We start from the raw sequence: 9,432 nt of genomic DNA, 5'->3' as shown, positions 1-9,432 counted from the left end.
TTTTAAGTTTAAGTTCTATTGATCTTCTTGTGGTATTGTTGGTAAGTTTTTAGACTTGTTAACACATCACAACCATTCTAGGGCATATGCCAATCACTCCTCGGACCAGCATAGTTGATCAGGCTATGCCATTCCCAGGACTGACCGTACATCCCCGAGCTCACTTGTGATATTTAACAATCGCAATACTTTTGTTCTTGTCATTGTGACACTGATTTTTGTATGAATGCAGACTAGTATACTTAATTAAATATTTTAATATTTAAAGTATAGACTCTGGGTCAGAGTGCTTTAATCCCTAATGGGTTTATAGTTTAGTATATCTTTTATGGGTTGATATACTTGATTCACTATAAACAATGCTCTGATACCAATCTGTCACACCCCAAAACCAAGAACGGCGGAAACGTTCTGGGGCGGAGGACGTCATGTAGAGTATCACAACACAGTAAAAGTAAATAAGCAAACAACATCATCCATTGCATTAAATATATAATTTTAATACAAGCGTGTTCTGAACAGTTATAGACACCAAAAATATAATGTGAATCAAAATAATAAGATGAGTCTTGGATGCGCTCCATCTTCTCAAAAGCTGGCCTCGGTACCTGTCTACTGATGACCTGAGAATACAAGTTACTTTGAAAGAGTTTATCAGCAATAAGCTGGTGAGTTCATAAGTATTTTAGTGTCGGTGTTTGTTATCAAAACGTTTGAACATGTCTCAAGTGTAAGTTTGTAAAATGTATGTAAGTGTTTGTAAATGCTTGTAAAAGTTTAAATCTCTCAGAAAAACCTATATTTTCTATTAAAGTAGCCTTCTACCAAGGCTTAACTGTTTTGTATGCTCGTTTGTTGTAAAAGTGTGTAATTTACCAAGTGTAACTATCATTTAACAAAATATAGTTTGTACATTAAAGTTTAAGTGAAATAATCACTAAATAAATGTAATGGGTAGATTATTGTAGTACTGTAGTGTTGTATTATAGGAACTACTGTTGTACTAACTACCTTAAACCGGATTTATATTAAGGTATCATGTGACTAATTGCACCATACTATCGACTGGTAACAACGACATACAAATGGTCGTAATAACGGAATGACGTTTGGCACCCGCAGACCTGCAGGTCCGGCTGTAGCTAGCAGCAAGGTGTAGGATAGTCAATCCAGTATAGATCCATACGCAAACTCACGCTCTCCCTTCAAGAGACTCTGGCTACAACTCGGGCCATGGCATTTAAGTCATGCTCCGATTCATATCACAATAATGAACGTATTCTTGTATATGTAATGTAATGAACTGTTCTAGTATAGTTGTATATGTTCTTTCTCTAGTATAGTTGTATATGTTCTCTGTCTAGTATAGTTGTATATGTTCTCTCTCTAGTATAGTTGTATATGTTCTCTCTCTAGTATAGTTGTATATGTTCTCTTTCTAGTATAGTTGTATATGTACTCGTAGTAATAAGTATGGACTCATGAATGAACTGACTCATTTATCTAGAAATTGTAGTAGTATGATCCTGTGTTACCCCGATGGTAACTTACTAATGATGTACTGATACACATGAATAAAGGAGTACTTTTATGTCTATATATGTACATTTGATATATAATTAATATTGAAACGACCTTCGGAGGGCTACCCGAAATCCCACCAGACCACATCCAAATCAAGAAAAAGGAAATAGGGTGGATGGCCTTCCTAAGCCCTTTAAACATTTCTTATATATCTATACATATATGGACATGCAATTTATAAGAAATATAACAAAGTTTAAATAAAAGTATTTGATAAGTAAAAGAGTTTGTAAAGCAGTTTGAAGTAAAACAGTTTGAACAATAATAAAATCATTGGTTTTGTAGTTACTAATCACATGTGATTGATGTAATAACTATAAGTATTTAACTTGTATTCCCCCCATAAAATCCTTTAAAACATTAAAAGTATTTCAAAGGTTAATTAAAGGGGTATGAACTCACTTGTGGTGAGTGGATTGGATTGAAGTGTCGGATACCGTGCTAGGTGGCAAACGGAGACTTGTTCACATGCACGAGCCTAGTTATCATATAATGAGCATATATATAACTAATTAGCCAAATAATAACTAATGAAATAATTTGGGACACTCTAGAACATGAAAACACTTTGTATAAGTGTTATAGGTCCTAATGGTTGCATCTAAGTTGTTATGGGACAAGGCTAAAGGGGTTTAATGTACCAAAGGGCCTTATATAAGTGTTTACTCCTCAATAAACCCCACACAAGGAGTTTACGGTCGTAAACCCTTGAGTTTACGACCGTGAACTCTTAACTTGGTGGTACATGGTGTTTTTGAAGTGCTATTTGATTTTTAGAATAAGTTCTACTTGGTGGTTTAGTTCTTTAGGTAGTTTAGGGCATAGAAATACTCCTTTGAGGAGTTTACGGCCCCAAGGCCAAATCCCTTAGAGTTTATGGCCGTAAACTCTCATGGGATGGGTGTTTTTATTCTTTCAAGTCCCAAGCACAAGTAGGATAATTTCTAGGCATTTGTTTAAGGCTAATGAGGACCCTAGGCACACTTTGGTGCCCTTGATTGGAGTTTACGGCCTATGAGTATTCCTTGGCCGTAAACTCACTTTGATGGGTGCTTTTGATGTTTGAAAGTCCACAAATTAGCTAGAAGTAAATGAGTATTAATGTCTAAAGCCTTAGGAGTGATTAGGGCACATTTTGGCCCTTGAATTTGGAGTTCACGGTCCAAGAAGTTCTTGGGCCGTGAACACCCTAAGCTAGGTGTTTTTGATTGTTTTCTAGTCTCAAATGTACATACATATTATCCTAAGCTAGTTACTTAACAAGGAAATGGGACTAGATAGCCTTTAAGCCTCATTTTGGAGTTTACTCCCCAAGAACGTTCTTGGGCGGTAAACTCCCGAATCTCACATATCTGACATGTAATCTATGTTATTAAGCATATAACAAGCATTATAAAACAATTAGAGAAGTGTACTCATGATTTGGGATGAAAACCCGAAGATCCGTGAGAGAGAAAATGGCTTTTCTCTAGTTGGAAATGTGAATAATGAATGAATTTAGTTCAGAAATCAATTTATAGTCCTGAAATATTTTTGACAGAAAATATTTTTATTCCGGAATTGGACTCTAACATTATGAAGTTTTGAAATACTCAAGTTTCACAAACCCATGAGCATCCACTCTCCTGATATCTCCTTAAACATAAACCCTAATGTACACAAACTTATTCGGAAAAGTCTGAAATTCATTGAAACTAGTCTAGCTTCTATTGAATAGATAATGTTCGTACAAAATGTAAATTTCGGGTCGTCACAGCGGGTTTATCAGTTGGGTTGTTGAAGAGAAAGACCAATCTTCTATGGTGATAGCTAAGGTAGCTAAGTCTAATAAACACTTTCAATAAGAAAATAAGAAGTTGAAGATAGCCTTGGTTTGTAGTTAGGTGTTGTTTTTGGCAATTATTTTTTAAAAATTGTAAGCTTTTTAATCTTTATGATAAGTTTGAAGTTGTAACGTCAGTAACTTAGTGTATTTGTTGTTTTGTTTAAAGTTTTGAAATTGTAACGTTAAAGAAAATGGTGGAGTCGTTGTTATGTTTTAACTGTTGAAGTCTACATTATGTATAAAATAATTATTATTTAAGGCTTGATAATCAAATCCAACATTCAATTATATATATATATATATATATATATATATATATATATATATATATATATATATAATCCAACTAAATAGGACCATCACACGATCCCCAATAAATTTTTGTCATCCTTTGACGAAACTCTAAAGCTGCATTTTTTGGGTCAATAAGTTCATGTATTGGTTGGCCTGAAACTATTTTTTCCATAAACATACAAACGAAAACACCGCAATCTCCCAGCTCACTACTTTGTTGGAGAACATTTGTTTCAAAAATGAATTTCATATCCAATGGAATCTTTGGGATGCTCCTGTGTGCCCAGTAGTTTATCTTGTCTAAATGATCTGCCAATCGAGCAACAAATTTGCTAAAGGTTCCATCAGACTCGAATTTTTGGTAAGTACTCCTACCGAGACTATCATAAATATAGACTTCCATTGAATCCAGTCGTAGTTCCCCAAATAACCAGTGATTAGGAAATGAATGAATCGGCATTAGGACATATAGAAAGTTTAAAATAATTATTTGGTTTACATAACACGATACAAAAACAAAACGACAATAATGAAATTAATTTCTAAAATTAAATAGCAGTTTACCGTATCCACATTCCGCCAAGGAACCATGAAGTCGGGGTATGTAGTAATAACAGACATAAACGGCCTCCAATCGAAACCATCCTCCAAGTAATGGCAAGCAAAAAAATTAGGAGGCATTATTGTATACCGATCACTATCAAAACATCTCTCCATCAACAATCTAATCCAAATCGTCATATGCTGCAAAAGTTATGATACTTTTGTTATTAATTAATAAATAAAAAGCAATTACAATAATAAAATAAAATATAGTTACCGCTTCATCCAACCATCCGTTGTGTGTATGCCCAAACAACGCACTCCAAAACTCTCTATCTAAATCCAAATTGTAGAAATGGTGCTCCACTTTATGTGCATGAAATAAATAATTTTGTAACACAACCTCACCGCCATCTACATAAGGTTGCAGGCGCAAAACCGAGAAGTCATGAACAATAGCGAATGCTGGAGAAGGAACAGGGGTTGTTGATTTGACATCAACCTTCTTCTTTGGTCTTCGCTTTTGCTTTAGTCGTGTGCAACTAAAACAATATCGAAAGTGTAAATCATTATGTTTCAAATAATTCACATAAAAGGTATAATTATAATATAAGCTTTCAAATTAAATGAACGCCTCGGTGTAAGGAGGACACCTATGTTGGGTTTTGAGCATAACATCATTCCTATGGTGTACATGCAACCATAATTGATTTCGATCTAGGTTTTTCTATAATGAACATACAACTATGAATACCAAAGCAATAACCCTATGGACTAGCATATAACAATCAAAGTTGACATATAAGCTAGGGTTTAGATCTTACCTCTCTTGTTATGTAGCAATAACAAGTTCACCTTGAATATCCTTGACCTTTGAAAGATTAGTGCCTCAAATGTTGCACCTCTAATGGAGTCACAAACACCACTAGCAACAAGGAAGAACAAGAGAGAGAGAGAGGTTGAGGCTTCAAAATTCGGCTAGGGTTCCTTCTAAAGGCATAGGTCGATTTTGAGTGCCATTGGGGCTCCTTTTATAGTTGAGGATTACTAGGGTTATCAACTTGGAAACCCTAATTTCCTTGCTTAGGCCCTAAGAAACATATGGACTCCCATTGGATAAGCCTTGGACGAAATCTTTATGGACTCTCATATAGATTTCGTCCACCTTACACCAATAAGGTCCATAAGCCCAAACTATAAATATTACTGATTTACATAATCAGTCCCTGCTAATTTAATCAGTCTCTTTTGATCACCAAATTAATTTCTGATCAATACTAATTAAATAATATGATTTCTCAATTAATATATTATTCTTATAATATATTAACAAATCATAATTAATCCTCTTTCTCCATATCAGTTGCTATGGTGAAGGCAACCCAAAAGGACCACGTTCATAATCAAATCCAGTACATACCAAAAATATTTATGGGCTTAGAAACCTAATCCAACAGTCTCCCACTTGGATAAGTCTAATAACTATTATTGCATACAACTTCAGAATCTGATTAGCAATCGTAGCTTTCAAAAGCCGATGTCGAACTCTGATATTATTAGCAACGTGTCCTTTAGAATAAGGATCATATATTCCTCCATTCTCAAGATATTGAATAGAAATAAGACATGGATTATAATCATTCTCTCTGTCTATGTGTTGTTTCCCGATTTCCGATTTACAATGACTGGCAATAGACTTCAGTTGAACACATCAACTTAGTCCAGGCTTGGCTAAGCGCTTAGATGTCATCACTAAATCATCGACTAAAGCATCGACGGCCCCACAAATATCGCTTTTATCCCACTTTGGGTAAAAGGAACGGATAAACGCCGACTCATATGCTTGCACTATTTACTCGTCAAATCATACACAACAATACGTTTTATAACATCAAGTTACTGATTCGTTTACGTATTATTAATGTGCAACCGACTCGTAAACAACAACTTATATCTCTCTGTTTCAATAATATAAAATATTATTGTTACATAATCACTCGTGATAAAATCCATGAAGTGATTCACGTGAGCGTGAGTTTAATCCAATACTCAAGTCTTATTTTAGAAGCACTCATGAACACTGCAGCAGACTTTTGCTATGTCTAAACACTTTAGACAATCTACAGTCAGATTCATGACAATCTTATCTCATTACTTACTTCCAAAGTATGATTGACTGTGGATATTTGAATAACTTAGTTATTTTGGAAGTCAAAACATGTGAAGTGAAACACAAGAATAATCAAATCCAATATGGTCTCAAAACTTTGAGTATAAATATAACACTTATTATTTAATCACCATATTGATTACACATTACTCATTGTATAATGTTTCGGATAATCAACTTAATACTTGAATTGAAACAATACTCATCCCATGCTCCAAGCATGCACACTACGTTTACCTATGATCCTTACTTTGTGAAATAGATCAATTGAACACATTTCCAAATAATGCTCATTTCACAATCCCTAATCCTAATTACTAGTGTAAGCATTCCTAATTCTTGCTATTAGTAGAATGTGTTAGATTCTAAACTATCATGCAATGATCCTTTGGTAATCTTGAGGCACCAAAGTCACAAAAACTTGGTCAATGATATTACAAAACATTCCATTGGAGATTGTTACAAGACAATTCCACGAAATCGAAGTCTCAAATTTAAAGTACATTCCTTTGAACATCCTTCTTGCATAAGATTTTCTAATCTACACATAGATTCTCAATATCCAACTCCCATTAGGGAAACATTTCCATAATTGTCATATGACAACTCATTCTTAATAGAATCCCTTCTATTCATAATAATGTCAATATGGTCCATCCATTAATATACTTCTAATTGCCCACAAGTGACCAATCCTTGGCGAACCTTAGATTGTCCTTGACAGTTTTTTTGATTCCTTTAGTCATATATGTTTTTGTCCTTATTCCATCTTAATGCCCTAGGCATTTGGAAAAGACAAAATGATCGAATATTACATCGCATGTAATCGATCCTGTACCCAAAGCGTATGGGATACGATACATAATGTCTTACATAAAGACATGCTACTTTACCAGTCTCTTGCTATAATATATATTGCTATATATAGAATTCCATTATGTTGAATCTTTTCAACATAACATTCATATATGTCCTTTAACTAAATTTGATTAAAATTTCTCGATATAAGCTTTTAGATTTGAAATGAAGTATAAGTTCCTCTCCCTTAATTATAGCAAAACAACATTTTCAACCTCTACAACTTTGCGAATTGAAACTTTTGTTTTCTATAGTTAATATTGCTAGCTCGCAACACTTAACATAACAATCATCTTCCCATTAACATGATGATTATATCTTTGCCAACATAACACTTACTCTCCCACTAGCTTTGACATGTACTCAGAAAACAACTGGACTTCTAGAAATCAATACTTATCGACTTTCTTACCAAAGTTCATATTTCTGATACGTGATGCTTCGATAAGACTTTATCTAAGGTCACACACCTTTTATTAGAAAGCTCATATGTGTGTCTAACAATTTCAAAACTTACAACAATAAGTCTTAAATGTTAAACTAATTGCCAAATCTCACTATTCGAACTATGAAGAGTTTCCTAGTGAAAATGCAATTTTCACAATCTCTATCTCTTTAAAATCTTCCTAGTGAAAGCGTTTCCTCACAATCATTTTCATGAAATGGAGAGAAACCTTATCACTTAGATTTTACGGTGTATGTGTTCTTATCCATGTGAATTTATCATAACCATAATCATAAGACAATGTTTGTGACAAATCCAAACTCATATGGACTGAACTTGTTCAATCTTAATTTCTTGCCATCTTGCAGCACAAGGGCTTACCATGTCTTCCAAGTTGTTGAGCATATCACCCATACAAATAAATGAACTTTCATTGATCAAGGTGCTTTGCTTTATGCAATCAATTGAAAACTGATGGGATTCACATGCATAGGCAACTTCAATGGAATGGGCATAGAAACAAGAATATGTAAACACGATAGGTTATAAACCTCAATTCGTATGCTAGTGATAGACGATAGGTTTATTCTTGATTAGTCCTGAAGCTATTCGAGACCATTAAGACTTCCACTGACCTCTTGACATATAAGATTCTCTTGTCAAGAGACATTCCAGTTTTTAGGGGAGTCTTTTCAACACACTTTTTGAAGCAACCACTACAATCAGATTCGATCTCGCCACTACTGTATTAGGGGAGTTTGTTCCTTTTCTGCATTTTTAGCTTTTTATGTGATTTAATTTTCTTATGAATACAATGGGGACATTTCATGAAGTAAGTGTGAGGTAGGGGGTCAAATAAAAACATTATAGATTGAAAAAAAATAAAGGAGAAAAAAACTGAAAAAATAAAGACTTGAAAAATGGTCTAAAATAGAAAAAATATAGAAAATTTACAAATTTTGTTTTCTTCTTATTGTGTTGGACTTGAGTTTGCTAGTGTTATTTGGGATAATTTAAGGCAGATTCTAAGATTTAGTTAAACCAATATGTTATAATATATTTGTGGCTTCCCAAATATAATTGGTATATGCTTGAGTTAATAGAAGCACAAGTCCTTTTGGGTTGCCTTCACTCTTGTAACTTGACATGATGACTTTTGGAGAGAAGTTGAATTTATTGTTTGGAATAATAAATGCATATAAACGATTTATTAATATGTTATGAAAATAATATATTAATTGGAAATCATGTTGTTTAATTAATATTTAATCAAAAACTAATTTGGAATTAATTTTGGGATTGATGAATTAATTAAAAGTACAAGGGGTTGTTTTGCAAATCATTGATAGTTGTGAAACAGGGCTCTTGAACTCCTTGGATAGGAGTGGACGAAAATTATAGGGTGACCCTATAAGTTTTTGTCCAAAACCTTCTAATGAGGAGTCCATGGGCTGCTTAGGCCTTAACCAGGTAATTAGGGTTTCCACCTGCAAACCCTAGCATTGGGACTAAGCCACTTCATGTATAAAAGGGATCTAACACCTTGGATTTTCAGCATGAATGCTTCTAACCCTAGAAGAGCCGAATTTCTAAGAGTATTCCCTCTTCTTTCGTATCACCCTCTTGCAAATAGTGTTTGTAAGCCATTAGATGTGTCACATTTTAGGCACTTGCTTTCAAGAGTCAAATATCTACAAGGTGTTCTTGTTATTA

This window comes from Lactuca serriola, chromosome 4, assembly GCF_051521515.1.
Source record: "Lactuca serriola cultivar US96UC23 chromosome 4, Lser_US96UC23_V15, whole genome shotgun sequence".
NCBI classification, from domain to species: domain Eukaryota; kingdom Viridiplantae; phylum Streptophyta; class Magnoliopsida; order Asterales; family Asteraceae; genus Lactuca; species Lactuca serriola.
This window is presented reverse-complemented; position numbering follows the sequence as displayed.